At 44.0% G+C, this 18024-nt stretch overlaps 1 protein-coding gene across 2 annotated transcripts in view; it reads right to left on the reverse strand.

Moving 5' to 3' along the window:
• ptk7b (protein tyrosine kinase 7b) overlaps positions 1-18024 on the reverse strand; it is a 78374-nt gene that overhangs the window by 39338 nt on the left and 21012 nt on the right. The window lies entirely within an intron of this gene.

Genomic DNA, 18024 nt, shown 5'->3' on the forward strand with positions numbered 1-18024 from the left:
AAGAGGTCTGAACAATTGTTTCTGTCATTGGGACAACTTCTACTAACTATGCCCAGAGTGATTTGGGATTCTGGCTTCATAAAGGAGATTCTGCTACCGTCATTACTCTAATTACACAGCAAACGGAGAACATGTGGGAGAATTGAGGATTACAATTTCATTCTAGGTCAATACAATGTCAGTTTTTGCTGCGACATCCAACTATTAATATATTTAAGGAGGGTAATTAAGAAAGAGGTTTGAAATTAGATTGTCAGGGCAGTATCAATTTCATGATCTAATGAGACAATTTCTGCACACACATTGAAAAGACAGGGAGATGGAATACTTAATAATGGATGGATGAACATGCCTTTTCTAAAGAGACTTACAGATTCTTTCAGTCGCTGAATGGGGCTCCAGAGTAAAGTTAAGACTCCATTAAACCCAGTTTCTCTCTCATTTTACCTTGCTGCCTCTCTCATCACACTCTAACAGTCCATCTGCCACTGGCCGCTGGAAGTGTGCTTTTAAAAGCTTCAGGAGTCCCTCTAATAAAAACAATCTGCAATATCCGACTGAGTGCATCCTAAAGCCACATCACATCCATCTCTGAAGACGACAAAAGACACAAGAAGACCTTTGACGTGAAATTTCAAGAGAACAGAGTGAGTCTCAATCAGTTCTTTTAGAAAAAATGAAATAAAGACATGGGTGGCCTACTGGCCTCGATGCATCTACTTCTCCCTCCCTTCCTCCTGCACACAAACAGATGTTGATGCTGGCAGGGGGGGGGGGGGGGGGGGGGGGTCGGTGGATGGGGGGTAGAGGGATCAAACAAATATGGCAACCAGGTTATTTCCCGAAACCAGGCGGCTCTGTGGTGTAGGTTTCTTTGCAGGACTTGGCCGGCGCTGCAGAGTGAGCTCAGTGTAGTCACCACGGTTTAATTAGCCACAACCTCTTTGGACAGACGCGCACTGTGAGCGCAGCCGCTGGAGTCTCTGCAGCTGGAAGAAAAGGTCCCTGTGACCGTGGACCACATAGGTGTGACTGTGTATTTCTGTGAATGTGTTGACTCTGTAAACACCGGAGCAGAACGTTTCAGTGGGAGATATCCACAACTGTACACATGTCATCTAGAGCTGAGCAAAGCCTGGACTGCCTTTGCTTTATGATCATTGGAGATGTGTTCAGTCAACAAGTTTTAAATGTACGCACTGATGCAACTTTCCTTTAATTAACACAATAACAAAAGGCTGACTAAAGCTAGAATCCACGGTAATTAGTATCCAGGGTAGCAGAGTAGGACATACCTGCTACAACACATAGAACCGACTAGATAGACAGGGAAGGAAAGGCAATGGAGCACTGCCTCAGTCTTTGTAGTTAAAAACAAACAATTTTGTCCAAAAACCGGCAAGAAATAAATATTGTTAAGACCAGACATGACACACTGAGTTAATTACACTAAAGAAAAATATGTCATCTGAAGAAAATCTGACATCAAAAGCCCCACGTCGTGACTTTAAGAGCCAGTAAGTGTCATTCTAACACTTTTCCTGATGTTTTTCATGCATCTGTAGCCCAAATCATTATAATTAGGTGTTTAAATAAATAAACAAGGCATTCTGTGGTGTTGCAAGCCAGCAGGTGGTCCGTTTGCACTGCAGCCTACATTTACCCATGTAGGGTCCTATTCTGGATACTGTTCAGACTCACTATCCTCTACACACACACCGAGTCTGAGTGTGATCCACAGGAAACTGCAAAACACACCTGGCAACAGGATTTCTCTAAACAATGTTTGCGAAGCCATCTGTGGTGGGATTTTATAGCATTTATGAGGTGATGATGCACTGCCAAAAAAAGTTGCTCAGTCATTCATCTGAGGCGGGGAGTTTTTGGTATGTCCATGGTATGTGGGAGGTCTGGGGGATGGGAGGTGTCTTCACATAAAAACATGACTGTGATTTGATTCATATGTTTCCTTAATGTGTTTCAGGGTTCACGGTTTTATTCAGAGCTGTCATTTATAACTGGGTACAAATGTATTATTGTTAACAGGACCATGATAGGTAGTTGTATGGTGTAAAAAAAAAAAAAAAAAAAAAAGGTAGAAGGATCAGATTGGATTTAGATGTGCTGGAAACAATTTGATTTGTCAGGATTTTTTTTTTTTTACATGGAAATAAAAATACATTATAAAAAAAGGCATCTTTCCACATAGAAAACCATTTGGATCTATTTCCCTTTGAGATTTAAATGCATCTATTCTTTGTTTCATGGTTGCCATTTAGCGTAATGTATCAAAAGGACATTGCAGAGAAAGTGCCACTTTAAAATCTCATGGGATGACTTTGTGTGTGCTGTAGGGGGTCCATGACATTTGAAGCGCCGATAATAATTTCAATAACAGAGGAACGGGCAGGATGTGGCAGACCCCCAATGAGGTTCAGCGTTTTGCTTTGAAAGAGATGTTTGTATTAGCATAGAGAGCTGCATCTCAGTGGCAGGGAGAGAAGTGGGAGGAAAAAAAGGGCAATTAAAGAGAGGGAAAAAAGAAAATCACCCACAAATGTTTAAAGTCTCCTTTTTATTATTGCCAAACATGTTGAATAAATATCTGATTTAGTGGTTCCTTGTATAATCTATGTTTCATTTAGTCATAAATCACCAGCAGACAATCAGGTGCTGGCCGTGGTACAGGGTTACATACTGATGAGGAGTAACTAACTGATCTAAGTGCAGAGCAGAGCACAGATGAATCAAATTATAGTCTCAACAAAGAATCATCCCTGAAACAAACAGATATCGCTCCGTTTCCATCAGAACAATAGTCTGCCCGCCTCCAGGAACTGCGACTTTCAAAATCGTGTAATTACCATGGACGATCACGCAGACAATCGTGGGCACTGTTACTTGGCAACACACGCCACTTGTCGTGCTTCCGCCCACGCAGGTTGAGCTGAACACGGTCAAGGTGATTATGTTGTTTCTATGAACAATTCAGCAGCCCGGCGCTCAACCTTCCATACCCCTGAGCTGAGAAAAGCGCTGTGTGTTCACACTGCAGGCACGCAACAACTAAGGCGGCACAGGATCGTACCGACCAAAGCCAGATTACCATATAGACTCCACACCTCGTATGCACCCGTAGATTAGGGGTTTACGGACAGGAAATGAAATGTTTGGTCTCTCCGAGTCGTAGCTGTGTGAAGTGTTTGTCCAGGTACTTACACCTGTTGATAGGCATCTAGACACTAACAAAGTGAAGGCGAGGATCTTAGATAGCGCAGGAAGGGAGACTTCCTTTGGGATAAGTGTGACCGATAAACGCCAACACAAAAGGGGGTTTGAGGTGGCGGCTACAACGGAGCCAATACACGACCTTCCTGCTCAAACAACTTAAAGGCTCCTAGCTATCATCAGGCTTTCACCTTCATACACCACAAACAGCTCTCAGCAACCTAAAGAACCCAACGTCTTACTTGAACAATGAGAAGGTGGGTTATTGGGGCCTTGTACAGGGGCAGTAGCACAGGAACAGTAATTCTTCCTTTATCACTCTGAATTAGTAGGCCTATAGCATTAATTTACAATGAATAAGCGATAATTAAGAGTTAATATCAGGTTGCTGGTGTAATAAAGGTAGAATAAGGCTATATAGAATAAGGTGTTAATGTAACGTGCTTAATAATTACTAATAAGGAGCTAGTAAGCTACTTATATGCATATTAATAAGCACCTAGTTAATGGTGAATATGTGTTCCCTAATCTAAAGTGTTACCGAAAAAACATTATAATTTGAATTTACCCTAATGAGGGTTGTGCTGATAAATGATGTTCAAAGTGAACAGGCTGCAGGCTCACTCCTATCCTCTACTCTTTATAACGTGAATTCTCCAACACAACAGAGGTGGGAGTCGGACTGATGTTGGACAGCCTGGAAACTGACTGAATGGACTGGCAGAAATCCATCACTGAACATCGAAACACCCGAGAGCTCATCACAGACTTCAGGACACGCCAGCCAGGAGGACGACTCCCCTCTGAATATCACCGAGGGACAAGTGTAAAGGGTTATTTATTTCCACAATCAACTCTGCCGCTCCGCTGAAGGAAGCTCAACAGCTTTTAAAGACACTCGAGTGAACTAACATGTCCGCGAAACTGCTTCAGTCCTTCTACCTCTACTCTTCAGAGTGTCTTCACATACTGCATCACAACATTGTACCCACTGTTCAGCAGCAGCAGACAGAGAAGCTCTCCGGAGGGTCATTACCACTTCACAGAAAACAATCACGCTCCCCTGCCCCCACCGGAAGGCATTCAGATCACACTACCTCTGTTACCTGCCCGTTTCACCATCTCTGTTCTCTGCTTCATCCAGCGGCACCTCGCAGCCTCAAAGACACAAACTTTAAAGCTCAAAAACAGCTTTTCCCCCCCAAGAGCCATCCCTCAACTGAACTCCAACACTGCAAGTCTGCAACAGGAGTTAAGAAGTGAAACATGACATAACTGCACAACACAATGGAGGGAATACTGCATTGAAGTATAGATAATGTGTATAATTAAATACAGTATCTATTAGATATACAATAACATCTGTACAGTCTGCATGTACATCTCATACATACAGGAGCACCTAATGTATCTTGTTTGCATTTAATCTTATGCAGCATCCCCTGCATGTAACCAACACCCTCACACTCTCTTTCTAAACAACTGAACGACTGGCATTCAAACAAAGACATGACACATTATGTGTATTTACCTTTACTGTTAGATACGCATATATCTTATGTCTGAGACTTAGTCTGTTTGTACTGAAACAGAGCAAAGAAGCTCAATGGACAAAACACATCACGAAGCTTTTCTTAGATGGCTTTCTTTTCATGGTTCAAAATAGAACTTAATATAACTCAATTTTAGCAATACACAGGCAGACAGGAAAAGATAGGGACGAGACAACAAGAGACAGAGTCAGAGACAGAGGAGTGGGGGTTGTGGATGCATTTGTCTTCCTACTCATGAGTCTCCAAGAGGAGGAAAAGACTTCAGAGCAGAGCTGCAGCTGGTATCCATCCCATACATCTGCTCCACAAATGTCCATGTTGACTGTGTGTCCTGACACTGGGGGAAATAAAGGAGCTGAGGCAGGGAAACAGGGAGGGGAATCTCTTCGACAGAAATAATGAAAGCAAGAGAGACAAAGCGGAGTCTGTGTTCGATGCTTGTCAGTACGTGTGTTTATTTGCCTGAAGGCCTTTCATCCTGTTGGATTTGTCGATGGCCGGGATGTTGGTTGTGATGGGGGCCGATCTGGATGCATGCACCCCGAGGATCACATGGACAGTGTGCGCTCATCTGGATGGTCTGTTTCTGCTCAGGGCTCTGGTCTAATGAGGATGCCAGTGTATGGAGTTACAGACCGCAGCTAGGCCAGCGGTGATCCTGACCAGCCAAGTCAAGCTCCCTCCCCCCCTGTTACTCCGGGCGCAATGGAAATTCATGGTTTGATTTCAGAGAAGGGAGGAAAACCAACTCGATTGGGTTCCTGTTCTCACTTTTGTATCGCCTCAACTTGGTCATGGCCTGGTTAGGGGGTAGGAATGACCTGTTCAAATTGCAGAACCGAGCCTCATGCAAACTTCACCTTATCATAAAATAAATAAAACAGCTCCCAATTGTCATTTGGGTGATATGGAAATGGGAAAGAGTGTTAATATGCAGGCTGGTTTTAATGGTACAGGGGTTTGTACTATAGGCTGGCATGGATATCTACTGGATTTTTCACAATGTGCAGACAAAGCAACATTATGAAGGAGGGCTCGTTGCCTGATGCGGCCCGACACTACATCTAATGCAGAGCTGCATCTCTCCTCTCTCTTAATGGGGAGATGCTTTCTCCTTTTAAGTACAGGAAGTACTCGTCTTTAGAGAGCTTCCTGAACTGGAAGGAAAGTGAGTTTGCTCTGGCAGTCGCACAAGTCCACATCACACAGTAAAAGAGGGAAATGGGAAACTGCCATTTGATGATGAATATATTGTATCGGAAAGGAAAGACTACAGATTTATGTGAAAGATGTTCTCCAAAAACCTTGAAAAGTTGAATCTTTCAATCCCCTTGTCATGTGCCTTTGGGAGGTGAATATTTCACTTCAAATTAGAAACAAATCCTGCATGAGTGTGACAGTGTGTCTGACTGCTGAAATATTTATCAATTACAATGTTTTTGAAGGTCAGACATGAACAAACACTGTGGCTGATAAATATTTAAGCAGTAAATAAAGCAGTGTGCAGAGATTTTAAAATAAAAAAGTCAAATTAGAATGACTTTGAAATAATTAAGGAGTTCATAAACTTGACCAGACTGACATGAGTGAAACAACTAAAAGCACACACCACGTACATATCTTCCCACCATTTATGTTATGAGAGGTTTATGAGTCGGTCAGGCTTCAGTACACACACACACACGCAGACGCCGGCGAGCGTGCACACACAACACACACATACGCAGACACAAAAGGATGACAACACACTGGTTTCCTCTCCCCTAGAATGTAAACAGCATTGGGAGCCAGTGGGGCTTGACTGGCACAATGGCTTCCCAGCGAGCGTACTGTCACTCACACTCTGGGGAGAGACACCTCACGGCAGGAGGTGGCGCGACCCCCTGAGACTTCACCGAATGACACCTTCACACACACACAACACACATGCGCGCGCACACACACACACATCCACACAATCACAATCGCAGACGCACAATTATACGCTCTAAGGCCACTAATTGGCTTGCTTGGCTGTGTGTGAATACTAACTGGGTTTTGGAGCAGCAGCTGTTGTTGTAGTCAGTTCTCTCAAAAGGTGGCAAAAAGGAGGAAGAGGAGAGGAAGAGGGAAAGAGAGAGAGAGAGAGTGTGTGTGTATGTGTGTGCGTGTTTGGAATAAAGAATTTGATCTCATGCTGGGTTGTCCCCCCCCCATGTCGACAGCCAATTACCTGTGTGAGAGGCTGGAGCCCTCCCTGTCTCTCTGTCAAGAGCCTGTCTTTAAGCGTGATTGGACAATGCTGTTTACTGTCTGAGCTGTGCTGTGCCGCCTTCCTTGGAGACCACGGCAACGCTGCTATCCCATAATCATTGCCATCCTTTACCCACCCCACACAGGCCACATCAGTGCTCTGCTGGTGCCCTTTCAAATATTTTGGTTGCCTCTGCCCTCCAGTTGCTTTACATAGACAGCTTGCATTATATAGGGGTTTAGTGTTTCCCCACATACTGTATAGCCTGTACTGGGCGGCCTGCCCAGATACATTAATGGCTGCTTAAGTGTATTTTGACCTATTTTTTAACAGTGGTAGAAGTTCTTGGAAGCGGTCTGACGTCATGGAAGAGAAGAGGTGGTCTGTCTGAGGGGAGCCACTTTATCTAACACAAGTTAGAAAGCTGAAGTTTTCCTGCCAGCCAACGCTCGACTTATCTTTGCCACATAAAAGCTCACGCCGACTTATCCATTTATTAGCTCTAGTCTTGTACCATATGATGCAACTGAATACCATAACCCTGCAACAAGTACTACCTTTGTAAAGCTTAGCCTACATATGATAAGCTTTCCACTCAGTGCTGGATAAGGCCCGGGGCAACTCAACATACATTGTATTTGATTTACAAAAGACCAGCTACAGTATATCTACAGTGTATATAAAAACACAATATGTAAAAAAAAAAAAATCATTTTAACTCAATTTAAAATTAGGGTTATATCAATGAAGTATAGAAAACATCTGCACAACTCCCGAAAGATACCATAGACTGGCACTCTCGAATAAAAGTGCAAGTCACATTTATTATAGGCAAAATATATATAAAGACTTACTTTTTATTCAAAATTAGACTTATATTGCAGACAGGATTTTCCAAAACAAAATACGTCAGTAGACATGTTAATCTGTTAATTGCTGCAGCTATCAACAACTTCAGGGTAAAGACGCAGCAGCATCCTTCAAACACGAGACGTGTTCAGAGAGAGTAACCTGAGAACAAACACTACATGGCACAGTGCAAAGGAATGGAATAGGAAATGCATCTTCAGAAAGCCTCAAACCAAACGAGGGACTCATTTGTCCAAACTAAATTTAGATTGCTTGATTAGCCCATGAAATGATGCAGCCTCTTGTGTGGGTAATTGCTTTGTTGGACAACGAGTTGTTGTCCTGCGATCCATTATTCAGTTTATACTTGGCCTCCATCGAAACTGATCAGTTATTTATCTTTTACGAATAAACAACACAAGAGTGGGAGGCTTTCCTGTTCCAATCAGAAATACAGCAAAACACGATGCTGACTGCAAACAGATGCTTTTAGGTTGTGTGTTTAAACATAGTTATAGTCAGCAGCATTTGTCTGAAGATGAATGTTTTCCTGACAAGCTGGAGCAGCCAGGCACCACTGAAACTAATAGTCTTACTGTGAGGCAGTCGGACGGCCGTTTCCCATGACCTTAAAGTAAATGTATTTGGTTTGCAATGCAGCAGAATTTTATATAAGCTTACCTTTGATGGGAATGGCAGCATCAGTCATATCCAAGCAGACATGGGGAGAGAAGAAAGAAAACAACAACGTTACCCAGGGGCTCAACAACACAAACATGGGAGGGATTCTTTTCTTAAAACATCACTTCTGTATATTTTTTTTCAGTATGACCTGAAGGCAACATGAACATTTCTACCAGAAAAGTGCTTTTCTCTAATGTTGCTCTCACTGCTGTAACCGTGCGGTGCCTCCTGGCTCATAAAGCTGTGTGCATGTGAATGGACCGCTGGATGAGATAAATCAATCCAGGTGTAAACATGAAGTTTATCTATTCATCCTTTATATATTTCCCCATAACTACATTGCTGTGATGGATTTACGGTTCATCATCGCTGGCAGTATCAGCCTTGGCGGCAACAGCCCGAGTAGTCTCCTGGGCCAAAACAAAGGGCTTGTGGGTAATGCTTTCATCCAGGAAAAGAGTAGTCCAGGTCAACACATCTTTCCTCTCCTGCTTTCTCTCTGCCTCAGAGGGACGATCTATGAAAAGGTGCACCAACTACATTTTCTAAAAGGCCCCGTGAGCGATGCAACATAAATCTTTCTTTTTTTCCCCCTTCACTGGCTCCCTCTCCCCATTTATCTTCTGTTTTGGGCTCATCTTGCCTCAGTCTGAGCGCCAGAGGAGGAGCGGGAGGAGGGAAGGGAAAGCTCGAACATCGGAAAGTGGGAGAAAGGTGGATGTCTGTTTGGCAGGGTTTAAAAAAAAGAAGAAAAAAAAGAAAGACCTTTGCCACCATGGGAGACCTCTTGCCCTCTCCCTCAACCCCTGAATCTCACTAACATGCTCAGAACACATTGCTTTATTGCCTGTAAAATAGACACAGTGGCCTATTTATAAGAGGATTAAGTAAAGAAAGAAAGACAGCAGGAGGGTATTCTGTCTCTGCCAGTCCTCCAGCCTGAGGGGGAGGTCCCATTACAGGGACAATGTAGCACATACATGTAGCCTGACGTGATGCGCAGCTCAGCGCACGGCTCGTCCAAGGTGAGCGTTTCCTGGGCGCCATGTGGATAGAAGGTAAAAGGCAAAAACCATTCACAAAAGTAACACAACCCCTAGTGGCTTGTGGTTGCTGTGACATCATCAGGACAGTGGCACCAGCGGCTTTTAGACGACAAGCAGATATGCTTCAGTCGGTCAACAGATTCATGTGCATAGGGATATGTAAAGAAGCAGAAACATAAACACATAAACTCACATACGGCAGAGGAGAGATGTGTTGGAAACATCAAAAATACAGAAAATTCATGGCAACATTAAATCATTTAAATCCAATTCCACCATATGGAGATTTGCACTTGAAGGTGAAAGTAAACAAAAATAATTTGGGTCAAGCTCAATTTTGATGAATTTTGGAGCAGTTCTTTACTAAGGGAATAAGCACTAAGGGAATACATTACCGACTAAGGCTGAACAACATGCAAAGTAATTTATATTGCTATTATTTTTAACTGTATTTTTCAAGATTATAAAGAATTTGAAGCTGAGGATGTGATTTTTGGGTGTTGTATCAAATCCATGTTTACATCTGGAGAATATGATTCACAGTGCTTCATTCAGTGCCTCCATGATTTGAATAAAGCAATTCGCCACAATGCAATTTTGATTATATTTCAATTAATTTTTGCTTTGACTTTGGCCATGGGATTTAGGCGCAGGTCTTTCTCCATCTCGCCGCCCTCTTGTCTGGTCGTCTCTCTACTGTCTGCTCTCAAAAAAGGCACAGAATGATTTAATGAATTATTACTGTGGACCGATAACAAGCCATCTCCATTATGCTGAGAAAACAGTCCAGGCCAAAGAGCAGGAAGCTTTAATAGCTTATTATCTATCTACCCCCCTGTGTTACAGTTCTACCTGTGAGGGGATGGTTATGCCATAAGAATCAATTGCACAAACCAGCCTTTTTTAAATCAATTTGTATCTATTGTAAATGGTAAATGGGCTACACTTTGTGTTTTTCTCGTTTTGACCTTCCTTCAACCACAGACCTTCCAATAAAGCAAAATTTTCCTCTACCCCGTGAGCCACAGCTGTAGACCTCATTAGCTCACAGGGCTTTTATTCCCTTAAAAAACTATTTATTGGATGAAATTGACTGACTAGCAGCATTAGCACGGTCCCCAGCTGGTCAATTACAGTCGCCCAGTAGTCCAGCTACCAGCTCCATGAGCAGCCATGATGTCACCGGATCTGAATGTTTATTTCTCTGTGCTGTTATACTGTACAAAGGAAAGAAGAGTGAAACTCCAGCTAACGAACCAGTTCCCTAGCAGGAGCGCGGCCCACCTGAGTCCCACCCCCTCAACTTCATCTTTGAACATCTTCAAAAGAAAAGATGTTCAATAAATCTCACACAGCTTTTAAACGGTGTAAAGGAAACCCCTCGTTGTTAAGCATCATCAGTAGCTGTCCGGCCCCCGCCCCTGTATCAGTAGCACAAAGAGCGACTCTGCCTCTTCTAACATCAATGGTGACCGCTGCCTCCAGTCCTGGTGATTTAATGATTTTTCTCAGGCTTCACAGACGGGGCGAGCCTCAGTCAAAGAGCCTTCCCTTGACTTTTAAATTGCCTGTTGCAACCAGAAAGATCTCTTTTCCCGACAGAGCAGCGATGCTTTACTAGCAAATGCCAAACAATAATGGATCATGTTACCCAGTGAAAACAGGAGGATCTGCATGTCTAATTTCAGCCCTTTGGGCCCACCACCCATCTCAGGCGTCCAGTAACAGCATGGTCTGTTTTTCCAACCAGGAGCCAGGCTATAGGGCGAACACAGCCTTGGCCCACTTCTCAGGTATCAGACCTATTGAATTGAAGCTGGGAGGTGCGACATACTGTAATGAGTAACCCCCTCTCCCCCCTCCTTCAAACTCTGAAACTCATCGCGTGAATCTGTGGGACAGCAGGGAGGGAGTGGGGGGAGGGAGGGAGGGGGCAAAAACACTGGGCTGAGCATCATTCATGCTTTGTAGAGCTCTACAAACAGGCTGTTTGTTTCCATTCTCCATTTCAGAGGGATGTATTGATCTGCAGCCCTGCACCGCTCAAGGTCTTGTCTAAGGAAGACCCAGACATGCCCTTGTAATGTGCTGATAGGCTTACACAAGGAGGGAATGTGAGCTGCATTATAAAGAGATGGAAAGAATTCTCCTTTGGTTTATGCGAGTATGGCTCACTGGTCGTCAATCTTGAAATGAACACATCACACAAGCAGAAGCAGCTACAAGACCGCAGGAGGAGGAGGTTGAGTGTTTATACACATTTATTTGTGAAGAGGTGGTGGTTTGCGTGTAACGATATGAAAAGGACGACTGGGGGGAACCTGAGGCACTCGGAGCATCCCCCCATGCATCAGTCTGTCCAGACAGCATCTTCCAAGAGGTGTTTCCTTGGCAACCACGACCAGGACAGTGATCCTCCTGGGAGCGGGAGCCGCACCAGTGGTCAAAGGTCAATTAAGGGTAATTTATTTTTGCTGAGGGAGGCGATGATCCTCCTATCTTCAAGCAGCCATCCACCTAGTATGTTTATCCTTCAAGTGGCTGGAGAGTTAATGTTCATCCAGCAGTGACGGCTTCTTTTGGCTGCTGCTTCAGTTTGTTAAATACTTGATTTGAATCCTTTATTTCCATTAAATATGTGCATAAACAGCTTCCCTTTTTTTCCAAAACCCATTTTTGACTGTTTCAACTAGAGGCTGTTTATTAAACCTGAGCAAAAACGGTCTGCAGATGCTGTTTGTCCTCACTCTCCTCACAGCATCAATGCTTCTTTCCCTGTTACAACAGCACTTCCAGGTCAATCTAACCTCAATAGGACGTTTGGTGACCTGAATAAGCCTGCAGTCGAGACAACTGCCAGAGGCCATTTCACATAAAGAGAAATCTAAGGCAATATCAACTGTATGGATGTTAAGTGTTTCGCCCAGCAAGCCCTGCCCCATCCAGACTCTCCTCTCCAAGGGTTAAAAGGCTATGGTGTCAGTGAGGGCCGACAGAAAGACGGTTAGATGCCGCATGAATGTTAAAAACGCATTTGACAAAGGGGCAGCACTAAACTGACCCTCAGCCCTGGGCCAAGCAGCCACTGGCAGACCGGCTCAGTGGGCGACCCGTCCTCATGGCTTATTAAACGCCAGCACTCAACAGCACATTAAGAGAAATCACAACAGACACAAATATTTCTCTACGCCCCACAATGCAATCCAGCGGCATCGGGAGATACTATACAGCTAATTCAGGCAAATGACATTTACTGAAGAGTTATTTAGATGCTATCGGTGGCTCAGGTCTTTGTGCTAAGGGGATTAGCGCCACCGTGCCCGGCACTGAAAGGCGTCTTTGTGGCTGTAGTCTTTAGCGGGATGGGAGAGCGGCTCAGATGCCTGCGTGGAGGGTGTCAGTTATCAGGGATCCTGCCATGCCTTGCTAATCTCTGGCCCCACAGAGTTCCTGAACGCCAGCCAGCGTGTCCTACGCCAGCCTCTAGAGTTCCCCCAAACCAGAGGCACAATGATAGGTATTCATGGTGAGAGCCACTGGACCGTCAAGCTCCTCTCCTTGAGTGAGCAGCATAAGGGCAAGGGGAAGGCTGGGGCTGCAGGACGAGAGGTCTAAAGCAGCGTTACTGCTTTAGCAAACCATGAGCGCCCAGGGAGCGGGCCAAAGACATATATATTGGAACAGTGCACCCACGTGGGCGCAAACCACTGTGAGGTAATAAAACCATGATGAATGTTTTATTAAGACGGTGTCTTTACGGTTATTTCCCACCAGTGATCTACACTCGGTGCTGGGAGGCAAGTCTTCAGTTTCCTCTATTTCTCAGCTGCAGAGAGCAGGCAGTCAACTGTGTTTACTGTTGGTGAAGAAATAGGGCGAGGAGGTTGAGATCACAGTGGACACGATGACCGCAAAACTGCATTAGTGCAAGGAACATTAAAGGGATAGTTCAACATTTTGGCAAATTGGCCCATTGCCATAATCCCTTTGGTTTTACGAGTAGGTTCGTTACCTTTAATTGTCGGTATAAGCTATTTTTAGAATGACGGAGACCAGCCACGAGCTGCTACGCTACGGAGGCTCATGGGATTTCTTGGTTTCCCTCATCAAACTCATCAAATACACAAGGTAAATTCATGCAAAACCGCTGATGTGTGTTCCCATCGGAGGCAGTTTTTCGGCAAGCAGTCTCTGCATTTGCCTCCGTCTCGTAACGTTCTGTTATTATGTCATTGCGTGGTGAATGTGCAGGTCACAACTTGTCCACCAGAGTGTTCTGGAGTTGTTGGATTTGTGTATTTGATGAGTTTGATGAGGGAAACCAAGAAATCCCATTAGCCTCCGTAGCGTAGCTCTGAGCAGCTCGCGGCTCTGCTCAGCCATTCTAAAAACAGCTTGCACTGAAAATTAAAGGTAATGAACCTACTCCTAAAACTATATGACAATGGGCCAATTTGCCAAAATGTTGAACTATCCCTTTAACAAATTAACGTATTTGACATCAGGACAGGGAAGTACCAGGATTTTATAACAAAAATTGTTCTTGATTCATCTTTGATTCTGATTTCCATAGTCTGTCTTTTAAATGGTTTAAAATTGAAACAATTAACTGTTCTTTCAACACTGTGGCTTCTGTGCTTCACTTAAAAAAAAAGATTTATTCATAAAGCACTCATTTAAAATTCTGATTAAGGAGTTGCTGCATTGATGTCAAATTGTTCACACAAAGAATCTGAGAGTCAATTATTGTCCCCAACTCAACTTTACACACAGTCATTTGAGTTTCTTAAGGACTGTGCTTGAACTACATAGCAGGGGGAAAAAAAGACGTCTCCACATTTCCTCCAAACAGAGTTACAGCTTAATCAGTTGCAAAATTCCTGCAGGGTACAGCGTTTAATGAAAAAGTGGGTCACAGAAATACAGTGCCATATGTTCCCTAAAGATCAGCACCGCTTCACACTCCCAAACACTCATGTGCGCTATCTCTTGATGTTTTAATTAAATGTAGATGAGTAGGAGGAAGGGGAAGATAATGCAACCCAGCTGAAATTTTCTTTCCAGACATCCTGGAGTTTTAGGAGTTTGGTTGGAAGAGGGTGAAAAGGCTGCGTGGGTACAGAGGTGGAGGGGGAGGGGGAGGGGGGGTGATAGAGGAGGGAGTACAGGAAAGAAAGAGGGGAACGGTGGGATTAGCGCAACCAAATGAAGAGATGATTCATTGAAATGTTGAATTAATTTGTGGCTGTCAGTTTCTCTTTCACAGTGTAGTGTTCAGGGTGTGGGGTGTCTGCCCCCACCATTCTTTGGATCCCACCTCTTCCACCACATGCCTTGGCCCGGCTCAGCTTGGCTCCTCTCAGCCCTGCATGGCCTCCTTTCCACTCCACTGGGAAGCAGACATGCAGAGGACTATCGTAAATGCTTGGCTGCAGAACTTCACAGAGCAGCGTCTCATCTCCTCCTCCTCAGGTCTCCCCCATTGTTCTCCTTAACCTGGTTATGGTGTCTAGCATGATGTGTTGCGACCCCCACGGTATCACCTCCGCCCTGCTTCAGAGTCAGACACACATCATCTAACTTTTTCAAAGATGTAAAGCGCTGGACAGACTGTGGTCCAGGGTTTTCCTACTGTAAGCCAAGTTCCTGAAGGCATATATCCAATCGCCCAAACAGTTCTCTGGCTTCAAAAAGAGCAATAAGAAGTTAGGCGGATGATCAAGCAGCTCGCTGCAACAACTGGGCTATAAAGTAAGTTCAGGCTCTGTGCTAACCTCTGAGGTAAAACACTGCAGAGCAAACACGTCGAGGACTCAGCTGTTATTTAACTGCAGAGGCGAGAGAAATCACAAAGCTCATCATCTGGACAGCTTTGAAGAAATGGAAGTCTCTTTCACTGGCCAAGCATTGGGGACGCGACACGGTCAAGCAATCAGGGACAGTATGTCTGTGATGTCCCAATAACAATCCCTGACACACACACACACACCTCCTTCTGGCACTGCAGTGGAATGCAGCTCGGTCCCATCCTGGTGCTCACCGAGCAGCTAAGTACAATGTCTTTTTTTTTTTTTTTTCAAAGGAGACGCTCAGTTGAAAGAAGCGAAGTTAATTGCCTTGGCTACAATAGAAACCTCCCTGTAAGGCCGTCCCATTTCCCCTGGCAATTAGGGCTCACTTCCCCCCAGGTACTTGTGAACAAGCCAAGGGGTCGACACTCGTGTGACTGAGCTCTGGCATGTGGACCAGGCTCCACCTGTCAGCTGCAGCTAATCTATAGAGCGTGGGACACAATAGAGTGGATCCTGGATGCTGCCCACTACACTAGCAGAGCTGCGTTTGAATGGATATCACTGTAAAGGTTGGATAATCACACTGATGTTTAATGCAGGGAACTGTATTCCACTCTACATGCCTCACAGTAGACAAAGCTATAAAAACTTAAAACTGTAGAATACTGAATTATGACTCTCAGTCTCAAAAGTTAAAAGGATGCTGCAGTCTTGCTGACTTAATTAACCAAATTTAATTCACTCAAATGAAAAAACAAAAATCATGAGAATCCTTTAGCTGTCACACATTAGGAGATTCTTTATAAAAATATGATATCTAGATGCCAAATAGAATTTAATGCAGACAGAGGACGGACAACTTTGATTTACATATATTTCATATGCAGTATTTACACCAGTAACCACTTGTAAAACACAAATTATACTTTGTGTATTCCCCCATGCACATCACCAACAGGCCAACATTTATGAGCACATGGCCTCTGTGCGCTGACTGCACATGTTTGGATAATGTCAGGCTGTGAGTTTAGCTGTGAATTGCAAATGGAGAGGACAGACAGCAGCAGTGCTGGCCAGTGGGGAGTCGGGACAGAAGAGAAAAACAACAGAGAACGATATTCCACTTACTCACAATGAGCAACGTTTCCTAAGACAATTCAGTCCTACTGTAAAAAGAAGGGCGGTGTAGTACACTAAAAACAGAGGCATTAAAGGTACAGTACGTCTGATGGGAGAAGTACAACAACAAAGATGTGGAATGTGGACGTGTTTGGCGTTTGATACCAGCAGAATTTATCTGAGATTTCTGACGCACGTCCAGATGACTCAGAGTGGCTGTAACCAAGGGCATCATGTGCCTTTGCCTCTCTGTCTCGCTGCGAACAACGGACCACTATGAACAATAATTATATGGTGAGAACGCTGGTTAACCGACTACACTGGCGCGGCAGCAGCCATGGAGTTTTTTTCTATGATTAAAGCAGAATAATTAGCTCTAATTACTTCCTGCTTTACACACCATCTCCTGCAGGTCATGCACACCGAGAATGAACAATGTTTTGCTTTTCCCAGGATTTGGGCTGAGGTGTGGGGGGTGGGGGGGGAGAAGAGGGCAGGATTGAGGGGGTTGAGTAAGAATACAGGGGGGCTGAGTGGAGTCTCTATTTACTAGACTCTTCAGAACACGAGCATGGATGTGTGAAATGTGCACATACGCACACTTGAACGCGGGAATGATACACATACATGCATAGGCACACAGAGGGTGTGTTTGTCAGATTAAACTAAGAAGGAATTGAGTGACAAAACCACCTATTATGGGCTCATTTGTATGTACATCACAGCCTCTCTTTGTATTGGAGTAAGATGTGTTGAGGCGCACTACGCTGCTCCTCAATGAGAGAGTGACAGCCCTGCTAAACCCAGCCCCCCCTTTAAAACCCCCTGAATGAGCTCTCTACAGCGGTTCCGCTAAAATCCTGCTCTGCATTAGTATGGGCAACAGCTCACCCAGAGTGGGACGGGCAACATAAACAGCACAGGGAAAAAAAAGAGAGAGAGAAGGGGATTGGAAAGCGCTAATGAAATGGTTCAATTAAACAGCTGCACTCCAGCAATCAAAATGATGTTTCCAACTACAGACATTACACCACTTGATTAGATTAAACTGGTAGGTGTGATTACATGATCACATTTAATGCATTCATTGCGAGTCCTAATCATCAATCATTAGCTGAATATAACAACCCTGATTAATTTGAATATTTATAATAAGTGAAATATAGTTACGTCTGTATTTGAATTGGTGATTGATTATTATTTTGGGTTGAGAGTGAAATGCTGCTATTAAATTTGAGTTGAATCACTTCAGTGATCCCTTCAGATTTCATACGGTAAATATTTCAATTTGTCCACATTGGTTTATGATCAAATCCCAGCAAATGACAAAATGACATCTCCACCAGCTTCAGCTGTGTCCCAATTAGCAGATGTTAAAATGCTAACATGCTAAAGCAGTGGTTCCCAACCTTTTCTGGCTCGTGACACCATTTTGACATCACAAATTTCTGGCAACCCCATCAATCAAGATGCACCAGCTCAGATATTATTATATGCTGCATTTTATTTGAACTCAATTT

The sequence above is a fragment of the Trachurus trachurus genome (assembly GCF_905171665.1).
Source record: "Trachurus trachurus genome assembly, chromosome: 15".
NCBI classification, from domain to species: Eukaryota; Metazoa; Chordata; class Actinopteri; order Carangiformes; family Carangidae; genus Trachurus; species Trachurus trachurus.